This window comes from Diprion similis, chromosome 1, assembly GCF_021155765.1.
Source record: "Diprion similis isolate iyDipSimi1 chromosome 1, iyDipSimi1.1, whole genome shotgun sequence".
NCBI lineage: Eukaryota > Metazoa > Arthropoda > Insecta > Hymenoptera > Diprionidae > Diprion > Diprion similis.
This window is the reverse complement of record NC_060105.1, coordinates 6,837,137-6,858,562: the sequence shown is the minus strand read 5'-3', so window position 1 is coordinate 6,858,562 and position 21,426 is coordinate 6,837,137. Positions and strand designations below refer to the sequence as shown.

General features: G+C 41.2%; 1 protein-coding gene across 6 annotated transcripts in view; it reads right to left on the bottom strand.

Moving 5' to 3' along the window:
- The window catches only part of LOC124404876 (chondroitin sulfate N-acetylgalactosaminyltransferase 1), a 76,134-nt gene that overhangs the window by 32,144 nt on the left and 22,564 nt on the right, over positions 1–21,426 (bottom strand). The window contains exon 2 of one of the 6 annotated variants that reach the window (XM_046879360.1): positions 20,932–21,001. The exons of 3 other annotated variants lie outside the window; for them this stretch is intronic. The gene's annotated coding sequence lies outside the window, so the exon portion shown is untranslated. Of the gene's footprint in view, positions 1–781; positions 821–5,438; positions 5,463–20,931; positions 21,002–21,426 lie in introns of those variants that run through there. 2 more of the 6 variants (XM_046879393.1, XM_046879385.1) reach the window with 2 other exon arrangements.

Here is a 21,426-nt window from a genome sequence, read left to right as displayed (position 1 = left end):
AAGGAAATTTACAACGACAGGTCGGCCGATTTGCTTTGATTACTTTTTCAACAGATGCTGCAGCGCGTTGGGTATAACACGAATTGATCCCCGGAGGGTTTATTCTCAAAAACTCATCTGGAACGCATTTCTAAATATAATAAGCAGGATTAAAAATTTCCTGCAGGAAATTTTTCCCGCTCGTTATCTCCGGAAGCTTCTCAATAATTAGCATAATTACGATTAAATCGGTATAAAGCTTAATTTCAAAGGTGAATAAGATGATGGAAAAATCTTGTCGTCAAGTAAAACACCAATAAGTAAAGAAAGTCATCCGACAATGAGTCGACGAACGAAACGTAAAGCACAGTTTTCAGTCGAATATAAGTCGTGAAAATATTCTACAAAATCCGGATCTTCGGTACGAGTTTAATTGCATTTTTTATTCGCTCATTAAAGACCTCGGGATGTATTTCGCTGGAATTTACATTCTACAGCTGCCTCGTTCGCATTCGTTTTACAAAAAGCGAGAAAAAACAAAGCTCTCGAGTCTTCACTGGCGTTTAAATAAGTCACCCTTCCTTAGTGGCTGGTCCTTTTTACCTTTTTCAGGCGGAAGAACATTGCAAAGACAGCTCAACGATTCACTTCCATGGAAACGCTTAAGCGATTGTAAAAATAAAAATCGAAGTGAAAAAAATAGGAGACTAAATCTCTTTTAACAAAAGAAACGAGAGCAAAATAGCTCCTCAGGTATACATATAGAGTCTCTATCAAGTAGGTATCGAAGCCTTGAACTCACGCTCAGCTCACGATGATTTATCAGCGACCCCGCGATCCTTGTCTGACCCAATCCAGGCATTACTACTGTGCGTTGTATCTGGCATCCAGGGATTTCCCTGAATGGTATATCGATGAAAAGTCAATTGGAATAGTTTAACGAAGTTCCCCTCCTGGTTGAGCACGATTTGGGGGTTGATAGACGTGGCAAAAAAGACAATCGTTAAAAGGAAACCGTGACGAAGTGTACAAAAAATGCACTCAAAATCCGGGAAACGAGACAATCAGATTCGTACAACCAAACTCACGTCCGTATAACTGTCCACATTTCGTCGCTTGAGCTGCTTGCGAATAACTGGAGACTCTGCAGAACGTAGACGCAGATTAGCACAATCGCTGGCGGAAATGCAAAACCGTCTATTCGATGATTTACCCATTCAGCATTTCGCGAAAGCTTCCGCAGCTTCGGGTTTCCGAGATTCTTGACGGCTAGTTTCGTTCGCCACTGTGTTGATTAAGATGCTGAAAATGCTGAAAGAATTACTGAATAAAAAATGGCGCTGAACACGATAAGCCATGCATATCGTACGCAGTTTCGTTCGATATAAGCTGCACTGCAATGCAGGCTGCTGCACTCGGAGTCGCAGTTTCATCGCTGCCCTGGCATGAGGCTGGGTAGGTACACACAATCAGGCATGTTTGTTTGGACCCGTGCTTGTTATCCTCATTTGGTTGAACTCGCGGATGTACGAATGTGTAACTTCACTCTCGCAAATTTACGCGCCAGTACGCAGCCGAACTCGACTTCAGCCTGCTGAAAATCTCGGATTACGTTTATCCTGCAAGTTCAGGATCCACGAATCTAGCGCTTGTTTATCGTATCGTGTAACGTCCAGTTTTGGAGGTTCGAAATTCGGACATTTCTTCTTAAATAAGGAAAAGTTACTATTTTCGCAAGAAATCTTCTGAAGAATGTATAAAATGAGTCGAGATTTTCTAATCCTAATTCGTCACTTGGGGTGAATGTCACCTCAAACATTTTTTAAACCCATCGTAGAGTTCTTTGGTATCTAAACTTCTTGCGATGTTTCACAATATTTAAAAAATCAATTCTGACTGCGAAAATTGAGAGAGCTTTTCTGCAATCCTCAAATGATACCTGGATTTTTTTTTCTTCATATTTTTACAATTACCAAAGCAGAATATCACCTTTTTTGTATCTCAGGTGAATTTCACCCAGTGTGAAAACACTTCTACTGAGATGTAACCAATTAGGATTAATCGAAAAACGTGATATAATTTAATCTTTAAAACGTGGTAAATAATCTCTAATCAATCGATCTTCGATACGAGAATCGTTACCCAATATTTCCCCCTCTCTTTTCAAAGTTACAGATAATTTTTTAGGACCTCGTGTCACGAATTCCAGATCTTTTCTTTGAAAATTGAGTGCGTTTATGCCTATTGACACTTCCGGGTGGTTAAGAGTGAATGATATTAGCTCTGCGCCGCATGCTAAGTGGCTGAAATCCGGGATTCAAGTGGCGGATATTCAGTCGAGGCAGAATATCAGCGGCATAATTTCGACGGGCACCCGAAGGTTTCCCGAGGGCGAATCGTCTCTGTTAACACGAAGCGTATGGGGGACAGAATTCGGAAACAAGGCTGTTCTGTTTTCGCAATAACAACCGCGGGCGGGAGATTCGATTATCGGCGAGTTAATAACGATCAATAAATAGCGGCGCGAAATGCTCGCGAATAGAATCGCGGAGGGTGCGAATTTAAATAACGCACGAAGCGATTCTCCGTCGTTTCGACTAACATGGCAGCTAGAATCGCTCCGCCTTATCCAAATCGCAAGCACAACTCATTCCGCTCGGAGAACGCGGGACCAACAAACAATACCTCAACACCCCTAATTCTCGTATACTCCACCCCTTTGGTTATACCCGTCGTCAACGCTTGTTCGCCTCTATCAGCTGCCTCTGAGACAGATACCGGCTTATCGCCATCGGCCAGACCGGACTTGGGCCGTAAGACCCAAGGTTCGTGTCACGGCAGGCTCGACTCGGATTTTATTAGCATCGGTTTGTTCTTCGATTGGCGAAAGGAAGACCGAGTAGGAGAAAAATTTCTCGATCCAGCGGCCAAGCTGCGAATAGATGCAAAAAAAGATACACAAGTTAAGGAGACGTGTCAGTGAAACACTGAACTTTTTTGATCAAAGTGATTTTTCAATTGTGGACGAAGTTTTGTTCAATAGTTTGGTAGTAAATCGTTAAATTGCAAAAATTGATTTTCGAAGAACTCGGATTTTTGTTTTCATCCGGATCAAAATCGACAGGAATTTTCTGCGATCCTACAATCAACCAAACTCTCAGCTTGTAGAAATAATTATTTTACGAAACTCGTTTAATCCTAGATAATAGTTAAAATTACATTTCCGTCAAAAGATTTGACTGACACTTTTCCCGGCTTCAGTGCAACCCCCCTAAAAAAGAAACCTGTAACATAAATACACCAAATGAAAAGAAAAGATTTATTTCTTACGTGGGATCATATTTTTCGTTAGACAATGGCGGTCATTAGAAAGTGGCCACATCGAGAAACTTTTCTAAATGTACTTCAGGTTTCACTGTTATATAATATAATAAATTTCTACCAAAAATAGTCGGTGAAGAATTCTCGCCAAAAGGGAATGTCGAGGAGGAAGGAAACAGCGTAAGTGAAATCTCCTCGTCTACACGTAAGCGATAAGCGCGTGATATGTGATAATGCATTTGGTCCCCCAACCCCCTCCCTCTCCCTCTTCTCCCTCTCCCTTTCACCCCTGCAGCTCCTGGTTTCGCCGTGACACGTATATACAGTTATACATCGGCGAGTGTGCAACGGTGGTTTGCCAAAGTACGCCGAGAACGCGAGTGCAAAAGAGAGATCGGGGGATGAGAAGAACCGCGGGAGTGAGAGAAGGAGCGAGGCGAGCCAGGGGGAAGAAAGAACCATCCAGGAAATTGGCCCGTAATATAAATCAAGACGAACGGTTTGCCCGAAGGGGCGACACGCGGTCCTTCGAGTAGCGCGCGCCGATTCGACACCCTTCGTATTTCCCCCCCGTTTCGAAGTAGAATTTCTTCCCACTTTTCGCGTGTCTTGCTATGTTATTTTTTATTTATTTTTTTTTTTGGTCTGTTTGCTCGTTTGATTTTTTTTTTTTTTTTTTTTTTCTTCTTATTTACGCGGATTAAAAAAAAATGTTTCATCCTCATTTTTGTTCGCGTTTTGCCACCCGAGCTGACAGAAAAGCGAAGCTTCCAATCTCCCGAATTTAATACGCCGTAGGGGTGGAGGAAACCCCCCCCCCCCCCCCTTGATTCAGATTCTTCGCATATTTTACCCCCTCGACGGTTCTGGATATTTATTTATACATGCGTAATGGGGGTTTTGCATCGGAATAAAACACCCTTCTCTCCCTCTCTCTTTGTTTCGCGGGCTGTTCGAACCCGCAGCTCTGTTGAAAGCTTTCCTCGCCCGCGGTGCTTCTCCTGCTGCAGCACATCGAAAACTGCGTGCGTTGTTCGGCGAACGAAGGGGATGAAGGATTTCGAATGAAGAAAGTGAAGCGGAACCAGGAGCTCTGCGAAGCCCTTCGACCCCTTTGAATTAGGGGCTGTGGTGGCTGCTGTAATTCACGAATATGAAACACACCGTCCAATAACAGAAACACCCCGTTGAAATGCCTGTATTTCTCCAGGGGCCATTTTCGCGGTTTTACTGTCCCTAAACATCCCCCCTTCATATATCACCTCCACGCCCTTTTTCGACCTATACCATAAATAAAAAGTGGATTATTCTTGCTTAAGGTCCAACGGAAGAATGAAAAGAATAAATTGCGAAAGAAAAAATCTCCAGATATTATAACAGTGACAGGTGAATATATCTCATAACGAATCGTCGAGATTCTTGGCTTAATTACTCGTCACATAGGCTTTGACGTGCGTCCATGACTGTTTAATTGCCCCCCATAATACTCGAATCTCACTAAGAAGCAACCACGTGACTCGGGACCCCCGAGGACCGTATGAGGAACGCGAACTAACCGGCTTACATCCATAAACCGAAGGTATTTATCGGACCGCAATATCGGGTCAACCCCTCGGGCATAACCTTGCAGATCAATATCTCCGATATACGACATTATCGGATATATATATATATGTGTAATAAACGCCGAACAATTTTTCACCCCGGCTAAAGCTTAATTGCTTTGTTGTATCGAGATTACCCGCTTCTTACGTTTATACGTCAGATAATGTTTGTTTTTTTTCATACATCTTAGACGTTTTGAGGTAGGTATTCTTTCTAACAAAAAACAGGGGTTGTTTTTGTTTACCTATTAATGGTAAAGATCACATTATACCTACAATAAGGAATAGCGAAAACTTAGACGTGGCGATGAAGAAAAAAATATATTCTCACATCAGTTTCCCCAAAGTAGCGATGACCTGTAGCTGTATAAACATATATATATATACGCGTGATGTGCGTGTGTGTGTGTGTAGGGGGTGGGGTGGGGGGGTTCCGGCGTCGCTTCAGCAGGATCATTATTTCTATTTTGAGAGGTTTATTTCGTCTCGTCGTTTATCAAAGGGTGGAACAAAAATACGAGACAATTCCGTTACCCTTTTTCTGTCCCCTTAATTCTCTTCCAGCAGCTCAAGTTTCCCGCTTTTCCCCACCGCACCCCCGATTTTTCTCACGTCTCCGAAAGAGCCTGACGTCAAGGATTTATGAGTTATTCCAGTCCTATTCTGGGCGAACCTGCCTTTGTCCGACAGATCGACTAATCTCGTAGCAGAATTCTTTTTGTTATTACTCAACGGAGGCTCGCCTCGCCTCGCCCCTAGAACTCGATATAACTCGAAGGAGGAAACTTTTTCGGACCGATGGAAAGAAAAAAAAAAAAAAAAAACACCTCAACGGGGCTAAACGGAAAAGAATCTGGGAGAAAAAAAAATTTGCAAGAAACTCATCAATCTGCATTTCGGGGCGAAAATCTTCGGCGCTAACATTTTCGGAAATAATCAAATGTCGAAGGCACCCTCAGGTGGCAGGAAGTTTTTCGCTAACGAAGATGACGAGGGGCTGCAGGCGGGGGGCAAACATCCTTGACAAGGGTAATTTTTCCTCGGGCAAAAATCAATGCGCCTGCAACTTTTTTCTACCCTCCTAAATTTTTTCCCTCCTTCTCGCGACAATTCGCAATCTTTTATTTTTCCTTATCCGTTTCCTCCGCACCTACGATTCTTCTCGACTCTTTGTACGTTTGACGCTGAAATCAACTCGACCCTCATCTGTCGCCGGTTTTTATACTCGGACCGTAAACTCGAGCGAAGCTATTTTACTTCGCTCACGCCCTTATACCATGCATCATTCGGTTATTTATTCATCTTATTCATTTTCGCATGCACCCTTGTCACTCGGAGACCGTCTCTGGGTTGTGACAGCGACGTAACGCCGGCCGTTTCTTCAGCAACGGGCAGCCACCTTCGAAATCCCGCCGGGGTAAACGGTGGGGTTTATTTCGGTGCCAACCCTCGTGAGCCTTGACACGGAGGGCAGCCGAGGCTTTTGCATATTTCAGTTATCAATTTCCCCTTTCGCTTGTGTACCAAGACTCGCCAAATTGATTCGGAGTGCAAAATTTCACCTCATTTCATCTTCTACCGGCGAATTATTATACAACCATCTTTCTTCTTTTTTTTTTTTTTTTTTAATCTTTCTCTCCTCAAATAAAAGTGAGATCAAAGGGGAGCCGGCTGAGGAAAAAAATTCTTTATTACAACTGTGTACGATTCTTTGAATAATAATTTGTTTCAACTTGCTTTGGGTAAACTTTACCCGACTCAATCAAGTACTCACTCACTTCATTTATACATTTTATTATACAACAAATAATCCTTCATTAAAATATTTTACACTCCAATTATCCCTGCAACGAAACGTACATCTTTCGTTCGTTGAACAATATTGTCAAAGAAACGCGTTTATAGATACCGTAAACTGAAAAAATTCACAGTTTAAAAAACACTCTTCGCGTTGTGCTTGAGCATTAAAGTTCACGAATTTGTGCAGAGCCAGCCCGCGATGTTCAAAAGTCGGTGTAATTTATTCCTTGCGTGAAAAATAATGCCAACGTTATACACGCGGAGCCATTAATCGTTGGTAATACTGTACCCTAATACACGGTGAAAATTCAGACGTAAGTCCGCCGTACCCGAATGGCTTAACAGCAGCAAACCGGACATTATGCATGCTTATTATACGTGTAAAAGCGGGACAAAAACTGGCGAAAAAGGGAATAGACAAAAAAAGAAAAGACAAGAAAAAAGGCTAAAAGAAAATTACAGTGCAAGAGAACACATAACGCCAGGGGAAAAGAAAATTTTAGCGTTTTATTCCAGGTACGTTTCGCGGTATATCTTTCGAATGGATTTCCTACGGGGACGTGGTCCGGCTCGTGAGATGAGAGATTGAAGAGATTCAGAGGTATATCTCTGTCCGCTCGGTTACCCATGCTGCTCGTGTATTTTCACAAAAAATTCACCAACCTACGCTGATACGTGCCCAACAGCTACACTTCATGGACGCGGAGATCTTTCTCTGATTAAATACTGCCCGAGACACGCTAAGCTTTCTGTAAAACCCCTCAACGAGTTGGAGTTTTCGGGGAATGTGTACAAGATAAAGAAAAAAAAAAAAAAGAAAAAGAAAAAAGGAAGATGGAATAAAAATCGATGAAAAAAATCATCAATCGAAAGTGTAAGAACTGCGATTGAAAAGCCGATCGGAACGATTTTTGCTCGTAACTTATAACGTTGGAAACAGTTTGAAACCTGGACGTTTGAATTTTGACAGAAAAGCTCGACATCGTTAAAAATCTCACAAGCAGTTTATAATAATGAAACATGAGCGACTCGCCGTTATTGCCATGTGAATTCGGCAACGGTGGATTGAAGCGGGTAGAAAGAGGGTAAAATTTTATTGTTACCCGCCCGCGCAGCGTAAGATATACCAAAATTTCACTGTGCAATGTTTGAACGTCGAAGTTTATGAATTTGCGGTAGAATATCGTCGAAGAATGGCTCGGTATAGTTAGAGTGAGGGAAAATGAAAATAAGAGAAAAACCAGCACAGGAAGTAAAAAAAAATTCGATTTTTATGCAAAACTGCGGTTTATGACGGGCGCGTTTGGGGCTCGCTGGTTCCGGGTAGAATATTTGGATGCTCTTTCTCTCCGGATCAATACGCGTGTGGGTATGTATGCACGAACGTGTGTGCACTGCACGATATGTTTGCCAGGATTCAGAGTCAGTGAGTATCTTTGGCTGTAAATACGTACAACAGTCCGTAACTCTCGGTGCTCGTACAGTGCGCTGACGGCAGAGTGTCTAGTTTCCGTTTTTCTATCTTTTTTTTTTCTCTATTTTTCAACTTTTTATTCCACCCCTTCCAACAGTGTCCGGCAAACGCATCGTTATTGCAGCATGGCGTCCATCTGGCGACAGGGATCGTTAATCATTGAATGGCGATGCGGAATTCTTGCGGGTTGCAGAAACTGCCTCCCTTTGTATATGGGGTGGCAGATTTGTTGAAGACCTCTGACCTTTCGTGTTTGAAGCCCGGCGAATGACGGGGTGGACGCTTTTCTGGACGCCGTGACCGACGGCTTTAAAGCAAAATATTAATCGCGTGCTTTCACCCCGACGCGACGTCGAATATGATAATACGCGTGTTTTCACTTCGATATATTGCGGGATGCCTGAGGCCCGCGAAAACTGCCTCGTGACGCGACTCGCGCAGCGACGTTACAACCAAAACCGCCGAAATGAAATTCCCCCGTTTTTGAAGCCGTGGGCATATTTTTAACCCCAAACCTGGGCTTCGTTCAACCCTCTCAAAGCCGTGTAGTGGCCGGAGAAACGAGATACATGATAATATCAAAAAACAATCAGAACGCCCGGGAGAGGGATCTTTTCCTTATGCAATTATAATACTGTGCGTATATTGTTATTATTCATTGAAACCTAAAGCCGAATGTGTAATATACTGAAAATAATTTTACTTGATAAAATTATACCCCAAATTCTATAAAAAAATTGATGTCGGTGTGTATGAAAATTTTCTTCTTTCATATTAAACTTTGTGTTTCGTTTTTTTAGCTTAACATATTTTTTTCCAGTCAACCAAGGTCTCCACATCAACTTAATCTTGATATGGTATCGAAATGGTTACACGAACTGACCGTGATAAAAAAGAATATTACACTACTCTTATTATATTTTTTAGTAACATCCACAAAAATTATTTTTATTGTATATCAAGAACTGTGTCTTTCGGAATTACGATAACAGGGTGACGACATACCTGAAAAATCTAAAGAACCTGAAAATATCAGGGATTTGAAAAGGAGTCATGGAAGCCGTGGAATTGTCGGGGGCTTTTTAATTTGGTAATGGAAAAAATTGAGAATATCAGTTTCCCATCATGAGAATGAGAAATAATTTTTTGAGGTAACAAGTTTACTTTTTCCGGCGAGAAAAAACATTTGGCTTAAATTCACTATTTTGTACATTAAATTACTCTTAAATTCGAATTGAATTTCAATCGAATATAAAGTTAATAAGCTGAACGATTTAGGTTTGAATGATTTACTAGAGGTGAGAAAATGTCAGGTTTTAAAACTAGATTTTTTCCCACATAATAATAGCAATAAATGAGAATATTCAAAACAACAACTAAAAATATCTTTCGATGTGAGCGGAACTCGCAGAACGAAAAGCGCTTCTGCCTTTCCGTATCGAGCTCATAACTGTCCTCGATTTTAAATTCCAAGCTAATCTCGCGAGATTCGTCGCTGGTTTTATCTCGGGTCCGATCGTCAGATCGCGCCATGGATAGACGGGATCGGATCCCTCTAAGATCGAGATTGTCGAAAGGTGGAAGCTGGAGCCGGCATCAGGGTGGATGAGATTCAAAATAACCTTCGATTCCTTTGAGGTGGGACTATTCCCGGCACTGATATCCGCCTCTCGGATTTCCACTCGAAGATACGATCCTCGAAGCCTCGCGCTCTTGGTGACCAATTTAAAAATACATGAGCCCGGCTAATGCATCGGAAGCTCTTTGTGCCTTATTCAACGGCTTGATTCTCGATTCGGCATTAAAAGATCCTGCAAAACCGCTGCTTCCTGTAGCCTGCAGCCCGAAGGGAGGAAAAGTATTTTATGTAGGTACCACGCGGTTTACATCCGGTCTGCGATTTCGCACGCTGAAATGAAATACGCGATACGCCCGTTGGAATTTATACCTTCATCTGGATCAGCGCCGCCATCTGCGGCGAATATTTTCGCGGAAAACCTATAAATTCATGAATATTTTATTCAACTCCGCAGCAGGTTCGCGGTACGCGCTCATATCCAAAAGCCTCGTTTCTCTGCGACGTTTCTTCTTCTTCTTCTTTTTCTTCTTTTTATTCGTTTTTTTCTTTTCCCCTTTTCTTTTTTTTTCGCAACGCTTCTTACGACCCGAGCTAAGCCTTTGCCACACGCTCGATACAAAGGCCTTAACATAAGTACCGCGGCGTCGCGACGCCCCCAGGCGCTGCGACGTCGTGACGCGAATCGAAATTCGAGCCCTTATTGCGAGAAGCTTCTCCACGCTTCTTGGCCAGGCTGCACGACCGACATTTCGATCCAACATTCTGGGTTTACGATCGATCAATCTTTGGCATACGATTCCAAGGATTATTCGCAGATCTAGGGAACTAGACATGGATCACCTCAAGCCTGCACACTTAGACACTGTTAGAAAAATCTGACTAAACAAAATGTCCCAGGAGATCCACTTTATATTTGTGTTATTTCTTACACTTCTACTAATAAAAATGTCACAAGTTTTTGTAATTTTGATATTCAAATTGTCGTATCAACATTTAACTTGTAATTTCATTTCTTATTATTTTTCAATCTGTGATTTTTTATTTTATTAAATCTATACTTTTTCCCACTTACTAATGCATTAAAAAATGGTTTAATCAGCTGAAAAATTTTAACAGACCAGCTGGGACATTTTTTTATAACCGTGTAACAAGTCGCTTCGAAAAATTTTTCAGCTCTGAGGTTTTGTTGAATAAGAAATAGAGAAAATTAATACAACGATGAGAGGAATGTTTAGTTGGCTGAACAAAAATTCGTCGAAACAAAAAAAATGACTAACCAAATGTTTAAAAAACGTCACCAAACCTCATAAAGTTGAAAATAATTTCAAAAAAAGCTTACATTACAAAACCAATCGATCGTTCGATTCATTTTTATCGATTCAATCGACTCCTGTTCGGTCACTTTTTGTACTCGATCAATCTATGCATCGAGTACTTCGATCCTTGTAACCATCGCCATGAAACAGCGCGACCCATCGATCTGATTGTAAAAAATACCGGTTTTTCCAGAAATAAAAAACAACCGGAAATTTTACGGCCTGAAAACGCCGACTCGAAACCTAGTAAAGCCTGTAACACGTTACGCCGAGGGTGGGGGTGGATGAAAAACGGGGTCGAAGCCCGACACGTGTGTCCGTGTGCCTCGCTATCGCTTCGCTCCATCTTCCGGCAAGGTGGAATATAACGCCGTGACACGGTTCATCGGCGTCGGGCGTTTGTCGCGCCTCTCCGTCAGAGCATTGTGAAGAGCTTTGACGCGCGCATCAAGTGACGACCCATCGTGCGATAAGCTCCTGTCCCTCAGCCAAGCCGCAGTCATTGTTCCCGGTTCATTTGGCACCCTGCCTGCCCTGCGACACGACCGTCCAGGAGGTTACCCTTCCACCCCCTGGACCGAAGGGGAGGAACAGGCCTCGGGTTGGACCCTTGAGCTTTCGAAAAGGGCGGACGGAGAGAGCTTTGATCCTTCTGAGCTCGGAGGAGGCTTGGATGAGCTTAATTTTTATCGTTTTTCAGCGTGGTTATTGGTGACGCAGAAATTTTTTATAACTTTTACTCTTTCTTCGAGTATCATAATTTAAACTACCGACAGACGCAAGCATTATCGATCAATTATTTAATTTTCCATTCAAATCGCGATGGAAAATTTCTACGATTTTTTATTCTCTTGATTTCGAACAACAACTGTTTATATATATATATATATATAAACCCTGCGTTGTATAAGAAAAAACTCATCAATTATTCTACCCTCGATCTTTTCACTATGTAAATTAGATACTATATATTCAACTTCCGCTGTTGGTTTGAGTGAGAAAATCAGACCTTCTTACTTCGACATCTCAAGTCCAATCCAATCATGCTCAAATTTTTGTCATTAATCATTTTATTTAATTACTGTATACTGTATCTCATAATTACTCCTCATAGTAACCCTTCGCTTTTGCCTTCATTTACGGTCTCGTTCACCCGCAGACAACAAACTCCATGGCGACGCTCTTTCGCTGAAGACGTTAATGCGGTGAAGCACGATGACGGTGAACAGCCCTAAGCGGGTTCCTTCGACCCCAAGTCCGAGCAGCAACTCTCTCTCTCTCTCTCTCTCTCTCTCTCTGTGTATATATGTATATATATATATATATACTATACATACATCACCCTGCGTGGGTTGGTCCTGGCTGTGAACGTTAAATCGATTCTGCTACAGCTTAGCCTAGTTCTATAGTTCTAGCTTCACTGCAGCTCGTGAATGATGTAATATAATGTGTGTAACGTGCATGCGTGTGGGTACAGCCGGGGTCAAAAGTGGAACCGACCCCCCCCCCCCCCCCCCCCCTTCGCATACAACGGCGATGATCGCGACGGTTTTATCGCAATGATCATCGGGACCGAGAGAGGGTGCCTTCACCCTATAAGCGCATTGCTCGGCTTCTGAGCTTCGGGCTACCCGCAACTACACAAGACGACACACCCTGCAATCTCTGATCAAATCAACGGCACGTGCTTCCCGATATACATACACGAAACACCTCAACCATTCCTGGCTAGTATATATATATATATATAGGTGACGGTAATCTGTGGGGTGTTTTTCTGCTGTTCAAATGTATACTTGGGAGATAGTGAAATAGGCTAATTACGTGCATTGGAAGAACGATGTTGAGCTCGAAAAAATGTATTCATAATTAGAATAGCAGAACTTTGGATAATTTAAGAGTGCAGGATAGAATTGTTGAGAAAAATATGTCGTTGAAGTTTTTTGGTAAAGAAAATATATTGAAAAAATATGGTTATAATCTTAAGAAACGAATCGTAGATCAGAATCTGGGATGATGGAATCAGAATTCTACGATGAAAAATGTTTTATTTTTTGTGGTTAGGACCGTAAAATATTATATAATTATCGGATCGTATGATATATAATTAGATAATTGGAAACTCATGCGTAACTAGCAAGTACAATAATTGTCCATATAGCGAAAACTACATGTTACGGTAATTGCGACATTAAATTTTATCGTTTCGTTATCTCGATTTTTTTCTTCCGACGATTAACGCTTAGACACAAATTTTTTGCCGTATCAACACTAAGTGCTTGCAAGATTCGCGTAAAAACATAGCAAAAGTAACGATTATAGTGAAAATAGTAACAAGAACTAGACTTTCTGATTACAGTTACGAAATTCGTTACCATTTTGTATCCAGAATGACGTATTTCATACCGAATGAAAAATAAAAATATTGTATCTTAACCACAAGTAGAAACTTCTCTCGACGCAGTAGAGCTTATTTTCGGATTTCTTTATCAGCATAAAAACGCTTCGGTTTGTTACTGACTCGAATATTTTCTACCCGGCACTGAATTAAACCGATCGTTTTATGGTCGGCGTAATCGCGGGTTTCACTTCTTCCTTCGAGGGTTCGAGTTCCGAGTATTCTTAAGCTTTGGGCCTTCCGGGCATCACGATGGGCCCAATCGCCGTTCGGATTTCCGGGCGTATCGAAGACCGCCGCAGCAGGTATTCCAGACAGGCTGGATTCCACCCTGCAGGGAATCGCGCGCTCTACTACGTATAAGGCGGAGTAAAAGGTTTCGGGGGTGAAATTCGTTGGGGAGGTTTTACGCCCCGATGCTTCTGATATGGCCGAGCGAGGGGCAGCGGGTCGCTCATCCTGCGTGGAAGCTGATGTAATTGCAGGGATCGATCGGAGCCCGGGAGAACGAAGCCCGAGGGAGGCGTCCTGAGGGAAGCAGCGAGGGAAACGAATAGTATATAGTCGATTAAAATGCTGCCCGCAACGACATCGGGACCTGCAGAGGTGGACGCCTAACCCGTCTCCGACGTCGTTCGACGTCATTCGACGTCGTCACCTGATGCTGCCGCTGTTATGCTGTCCCGTCATCCAGGAGAAAAAGGAAGATCAGTTATTACAACTGCCTTCCTTTCCTGCCGTGCTATTCCGGAGCGCCGTTAGTCCTCCGTTAAATACGACGTCGTTGGTGTTTCGATGTCGAAGAAGAAAGCTCGGGCTCTCTTGGTTGTGACGCGAAGAAACCGGAAAATGTACGGACGCAGCTTGAGAAGGATTGGGAATGATCGAGCGAAGGCTTTGACTCGATCTAATTTATCACTTGGGGTGAATATCACCCCAATCAGTTCTTACGACATTTTCGGCATTTTCAATCTTTGAAATAATTTTTTCAACAGACAGTATTCGAACAAGTATTTTATTTGATTATGTTGTTTGAGGAATAGTCTCGCATAGTTTTTTTACTCGATATAAATTGTGTAAAAACAAAATAAAAAACATAATTCTTTCCGTAAAAAACACCATTTTTTCGTTACATCAACTTTGCCCATGTTTTACAATATTTAAACAATCAATTTCGGTTAGGAAAGCTGAGAGAGTTTTTTTTTCTGCGATCCTCAAACAATGTCTAGATATTTTTTTTTAGATTTTTAGAACTTTTAGGGCTTCAAATTTCAAAAAAAGTCATGTTTATTACATTGCTTCTCAATAGAAGGAAAAAAATCATAATTAGTAAAATCATCGTAAGTGATGAATAGTGAACGAATGCCTGAATGCAAAATACTCCATCGATATTGAAGGTCTAATTTTGAAGATTTTTAAAGAATTCATTTACGAACAAGATGAGACCTATATTTATATTTTTACAATATCAAGGAATCCGAGTCGTTCGTCAAGCTCGATTGACCTCGCGACACGTGTCCGTCGCATTCTATGGATCCTTACCGATGCGGCAGGGTAAACAGGACGCGGATGATCCGAGTTGCACGATTCGATCTAAGGGGATGAAGGCGAGCCGAAGGCTCACGCGTGTAGATTTCGCCGCCCTGGATCATCTGGGAGGTGTTGATCAATCTGTAGATGTATTTGAGTAGGGTAAGAGCGTCCCGGACTAAGGAGAGCAGACAATACCGTTGAATAAACTAGGAGGATTCGCGGAGGTTCGTTTTTCACTCCGAAGTATAATATTATCTTTCGATTTTCCCTCGCTCAACCCTGGGTGGGTGTATACATATATATATGTATGTACATATGTATGTACGATATAGGTATATACTTGGCGAAGGGTCTCTGCATGCCGGAATGATTTCTCCTCGTCCTTGTGCGAAACCTTCGTTCGATGGGGGGGAACCGAAGAGCTTGGCAAGGATCTTCCCAAGAAAGCAATAACGAATGTATTTCCGGTTCGTTTCCATTATTTTTCATTTGTTTCGCCGGTGGGGGATTCGGAATTTGAATTATTCATGACGTTCCCATCACTTTTTTCATCCCTCCCATGTATACATGTATATATGTATACCTATATATATATATATATATGTATATACGGAGTAATCTCACCCTGAATTCCACCACTCGCAATTGTTGAGTTAATTTTCTTCTTCATCTTCTTTATTCGTCTAATTGTCTATTGATCCGCATCTGATTACTTCCGGTAGTCGAAAGAATTCCGGGAAATATGCAAAAACGAAAAGTCCGAATTAAGGAGGAACTGAATCGAAAATAACTTGTGAAATTTACTTTATACGCCGTTTTTTACGGATTGTTTTCACGATCCCGTTTTGCTGAAAGCCGCAAAAAGAACTTCAACCCCTCCGAAGGGACGCTGACGGTATATATATATATACAGCACATGTGCCGTAATGTCTATCTCTGGCCACATTTGTCCTGGAAAAATCTATGTCACTTTAGTTCGCAGCTGAGGGATGGAAGGAAGAAGTGCAAAAATAATGGAACGTCAAAGAAATCCCCGGGTAGACGCGTGTTTGCACTGCACGAGGTGTCTTACCTCCTGATCATATATTTCGTGTCATTTTACTTCCTTTACACGTGGTCGTAAGTAGGTATTCAATTGAAAATGCAGAAGATACATTCCTGGAGGTTAAATCGCCCGAACCGCTATCCAAGTTTATAGTAGGTACATATATATATATATATATATATATATATATATATATACACCTATACAGGTATACAAGTGACCCAGAACCAGAAATGATAGCGTAATTACAATCCGGGGGAATTAAACACGATAAGGAATGTAACGGGGAACAGCTGAGTTGGCCGAAAAAGCGGCAACGAATGCTTTAACAAGAGTAATTAAATCGGGTCACAGGGGTTGGATTCGTGGGTAAAAAGTTTCCCCAGTCACAAGTCTTGCTTTCTCTCTCCCTCTCTCTCTCTCTCTCTCTCTCTCTCTCTCTCTCTCTCACACACACTTTCTCTTCTTCTTCCTTTCTTTTGCGGCTACAGATTTTTTGGACGTAGCCATCCAGTAAATATTCAGGGGGTCAGGAGTTCTAAACGCATTTTAATGTCGTTAGGGGAGAAGTTTTCTGTAGCAAGAACGTTCATCAGCCTCTTTGCGGCGGGGAAAGGTGAACAGAAGGGTCGTCGAATAACGAACCTGCAGGCGGGCTAAAGGAGAGCATGGTTGGAAGAAAAAAGTCTTTCCAATCCATAAGAGTTGGCTCGTTCAGCAAGCCTCAAAATGGGGACCAGTCTAATGAATCTAGTCGCGATTTTTATCAGCCGACTAGCGGTTGGTAGTGCTGACCAATTTGAGTGGGAATATATTATTCAATCTTTTTTTCTTTTACTCGTGACAGTTGCAAATGGTAATATTTTGGCAACGTGACTCATCAGCTCGAATATAAAGTAGATCTTTAACATTCGACTGTATTCTTAAACAAATAAAAATCAATTACAATGCAAATCGAATTTGAGGAACAACACCTTTGTCCAGCAATCACGAGCACGGATCTTTTTCATTCGCTTAAAATCTATTCAAGTCACTTTTGCAACGGAATTTTGCAAAGAAATTTTTCCAGGTGCTACTAAACGCATCAATCATCGTCTTTGTTCCATTGGTCGGGTTAACCCTGTGCGAGGATATCGAAGATCAATGTTACAGACCATGGATCCATGACCAATCAAGTGGCACGAACCGGATATCGATTGACGAAATAGGTGTCGCCAAAATAAATACCCAGTTTCGTTTCAAAGTCCCCGATGTTTGATGGCTGGTCATTGATTCAAAGAATAACGTTGCTGAAATCGAACGAAATTTCTTTGCCGTTACCCCAAGGCTAATTTACGTTGATTCGTCTGACAATCTGATAACCAAATTAGAGATTAATACATTTAGTAACATGGTAGAGCACAATTTTTCTCACAAATTATTAACATTTTCTTTTAGACTTATCATACTGATTAGTAAGCTTGTTACCGAGACGATCATTCAGGCAACAGTGTATTTCATCCCATGAATATAAGATATTACGTTGAACTCTGACACTTGTACGTATTTGTGCTCACGCATTGGTCGAATAATATCTGTTGAATTTGTTGGGGGAATAGGTTATATAATACTACTGCTGTTGAGAGAATTCCTTACTCTCCGTTAAAGTGACCAATTGCAAACATCATGGTGAGTACAGACAATTCATTTATTTATAGTTATATGGGATGATTCAAGCAGGGATTGGCAAAAGATGTTCATTAAATGGTATAAGAATGGTGTGCATGAGGAAGAATTTCTTTCATTGTTCGCGATGATACTCCAATAGCATTAAATAACAACTAAAATTGAGTATTAAAAAGTAAGAATTATCAGCAATCGAGACAAGATATCAAGTTTGACTTGACAAAGCTTTTTTAATCATTCATAGCAGACTCAGTATTGAGTTACAGTTTCTTTTTAACGCACGTTTCGTCCGAAAAAATCAATGTCATTCTTGCGGATGTGCTTCTCGTAATTGAAATTCGATTGTTAGCTAATATTACTTTACTTTCGGTCTGACTGTAACTGTTTGAAAATCTTCAATATTGTACCTAATTGCATTTTTAAACTACCTCCAGAGCCTGGTGCAAGCAACACTCGTCGTCGTCATCTTATTCATTGGATGTATTGACTGCATTCACGACTTTAATCTACCAAAAATCGATGACCCAGATCACAGACCGTGGGAAAAAAATGAAGAACCTCATACAAACTGGATATCGCTCGAAAGTATGGGGATCGGAGCGATAAGCACGACATTCCGATTCAACGTACCCGATTTGAAGTGGCTAGTGGTTGACAACAACGGAATTCCAATCATACCATCGGAAACCTTCAAGTTTTTGCCGAACTTGACTCACATCAGTTTCGCGAATAACATGATCTCTCAAATCGATCCCAATGCCTTCAGCCACCTCGAGAAACTGCGGGTACTGGATCTTGATAATAATCGATATACAGGCAGCTGGAACATAGAAGGTATTTTCAAAACGTTGAACTCACTCGAACGATTGTATCTAAGAAAATGTCACATTCCGATTTTCGAAGGAGTCAGATATTCGAAAAATTTAACAGATCTTCATCTATCCGAAAACGAATTGCCATATTTTTACGTCGATAGTGAATCGACACTGACCCACCTGCACCTGAACAACAATAAGTTGTATTATGTTTCACTAAATCAATCACAATCTACACTAATCTTTCTGGACGTGAGTAACAATCACTTAAAAAATATTGCTTTCGAATGTACAGCGACTCCCAGTAGTTTCAAAAACCACTATAGGAATTTTTATTACGGTGTATACAATTCGTTGAAACAGCATTCAAGGTTATGTCTTGGATATGCTACAGCTCTCAAGTACTTGATTGCATCCTCTAATGAAATATTGCACATTACGCCGGGTACTTTCATAGGAACACCCGAGTTGACTCACGTAGATCTATCGAATAATCGTATCAGCGAAGTTCGAGCAAATTCATTTACCGACTTACAGCAGTTAGAAAATATAATATTAGATTCGAACGAGATATCGCAGGTGAATCATCGGGCCTTTGTCAATCTCCCTAATTTGAAAATTATTTCATTGATTAGCAATCGGATTAACGACGTCGACGAAGATGCGTTCACCAAGCTGAACTCTAGGGCGAACGAAGTTTACTTGTACTTAGATAACAACGAAATACAGACACTGAGGAGCGGTTCGTTTCGAGGCATAAAAGGTTTAAAGCATGTTGGCTTGAGCAACAACAAGATAAAAACTATTTTGAGTCAGGCCTTCGTAGACCTCCCGAATCTTGAGAGCGTAGTCATAGAAAATCAGTCGCAAGTTCAGAGAACAGAACGTGGGTTACACCTGGATAGAATGTCTCTATCGAAGGAAGAGATAATAGCTGCGAATGCCTTTTTAAATTTGTCAAATTTAACCTCAATCGTGATCAGAGGTAACGTATTCGCTGATATAAAAGCTCAGGCGTTTCACTCGCTGCCAAAATTGAAAATTCTGGATTTGTCTAACAATAGCATACAAGTTCTGTCCGGAAAAGCTTTCGATGACCTTCCGAATCTCGAAAGCTTGAATCTGGGAGTTAACTTCATATCGAAAGTCGAACCTGACACTTTTCCGAAACAATTACAACGCTTGGATTTGTGTTGGAATCCCATTTGCGAAGATATTGATTGCTGGCAGATCACAGAACTTCACCAGCTCATAGAACTCAATCTGTCTGGTGTAATTGATAACTTCAATATCGGTAAATTCTCTGAATTGCCCAAAAACTTGACCATCTCAGTGGAGAAACCAGATAGACCGCGTTAATAGCGGATTCGTATTCTCGAAACCGATTTTAGTGAGCTTTGTCACGTGTAATATATATAATCATATACTTCCCATTAATCAACATGCAACTCTCAAATGTTGTCACAGTTGTAACATTTCTTTATTAAGTAACGATTATTGTTGTGAACAAACACCGCACGGAAGAATCGCCTGCAACTGATAACAATGTTATGAATTTGTAAAATAAAATATATGAATGCAATTGAGTTTGATAAAAGTGTTATTCATCTCTCGAATAATCAATTTATTGATTCAACTCCTCTCGACTGCATAACTGCGGAATTCATCGGATACTTCTCAACAATTGACTGCAAGTGAGTATTTTTGCTTCACAATATAAAAGCTCGTCCGACGTACTTTCTTCCAATTCACGAGTCAGCGTTTCACTCGAATTCTTTGCAGTTTATTCAAAGCACTTTCCTAAAGAATAGCCGTACAAACGTGTGACTTTTTTCAATACGCCAAAAGCCTTTGAAGTTTTTTCACCCTCCGGTGCCTATCTGTACGTACATACATCCCTTGCTCAAGTCTCTTGGATTCTATACATGCTCTTCTCGTAACTTGAAAAGAAAAAACAACTTGATATCTCTCGAGCAGCATCGAAAGTTTGAGATCTTTAAAGTGGGTCACTAAAGCGAACAAAGTTCTTGCGGGAATCCGAGGTCACTGCAGTTTCAGTAACTTGTTCGATGCACGATCGATTGCTACAAAACGATACGAACCGTAGCTGATTCTGTCACTCGCTGCATGGGCGCGTCCAACACCCATCGGACACCCAATGAAGGGTACTTCCACGCTTTTAATTTACTTGATAAAGTTATTTTATTACTGTTTATAAAGTTTCTATATCATTCCTACTTTGGACTCATGATAATTGCAATTGTTACTGACTCAGAAGACGTTCAGAGATTACGTGGAAATTAATAAAAAGTAGTGACGCATGCTGAATATTCATCTCAAGAATTCACTCGCAACGAATACGTACATACATCAAAGCTTATATTTCCAGATTGATAACTTACCGCTAATTTCGTAGAAGAAGAGGACGCCTGAGGGACTCCTGCATTCTTCAAATCTGCCCGTCACATTCGCCTGAAACAATCAACGAGTGTGATGGTCAGAATATTGCATGGCGATAACTAACGATGATAACATGAGTGAAGGTGTATTTCTTTGATTTTTTCCTCTTCTGAAAAAAAAATATCATGCAGAACAAAGTCTGGTATTATATACGTTCTGTTAATCCTATAATTCGTAATTGGCAGAATAACGCGGTTCAAAGGACAACTTTCAACCCATCTTTCCTAACGAATAACAGTAATGATAAAGTATATTTTATACATGAATACTTTTATTCATCAGCAAGAAGCGGACATTCTATTTCTGGCTTCACTGATCGCGATACGTTCAGGCAACGACGCAAAGTACGGGGCAGTTGGGTGCGATAGAACTTATCTGCCTCTGGTGGTTCATTTTTCGCTGATTGCAACGAGACACAAAGGAAACGAGACTTGGTT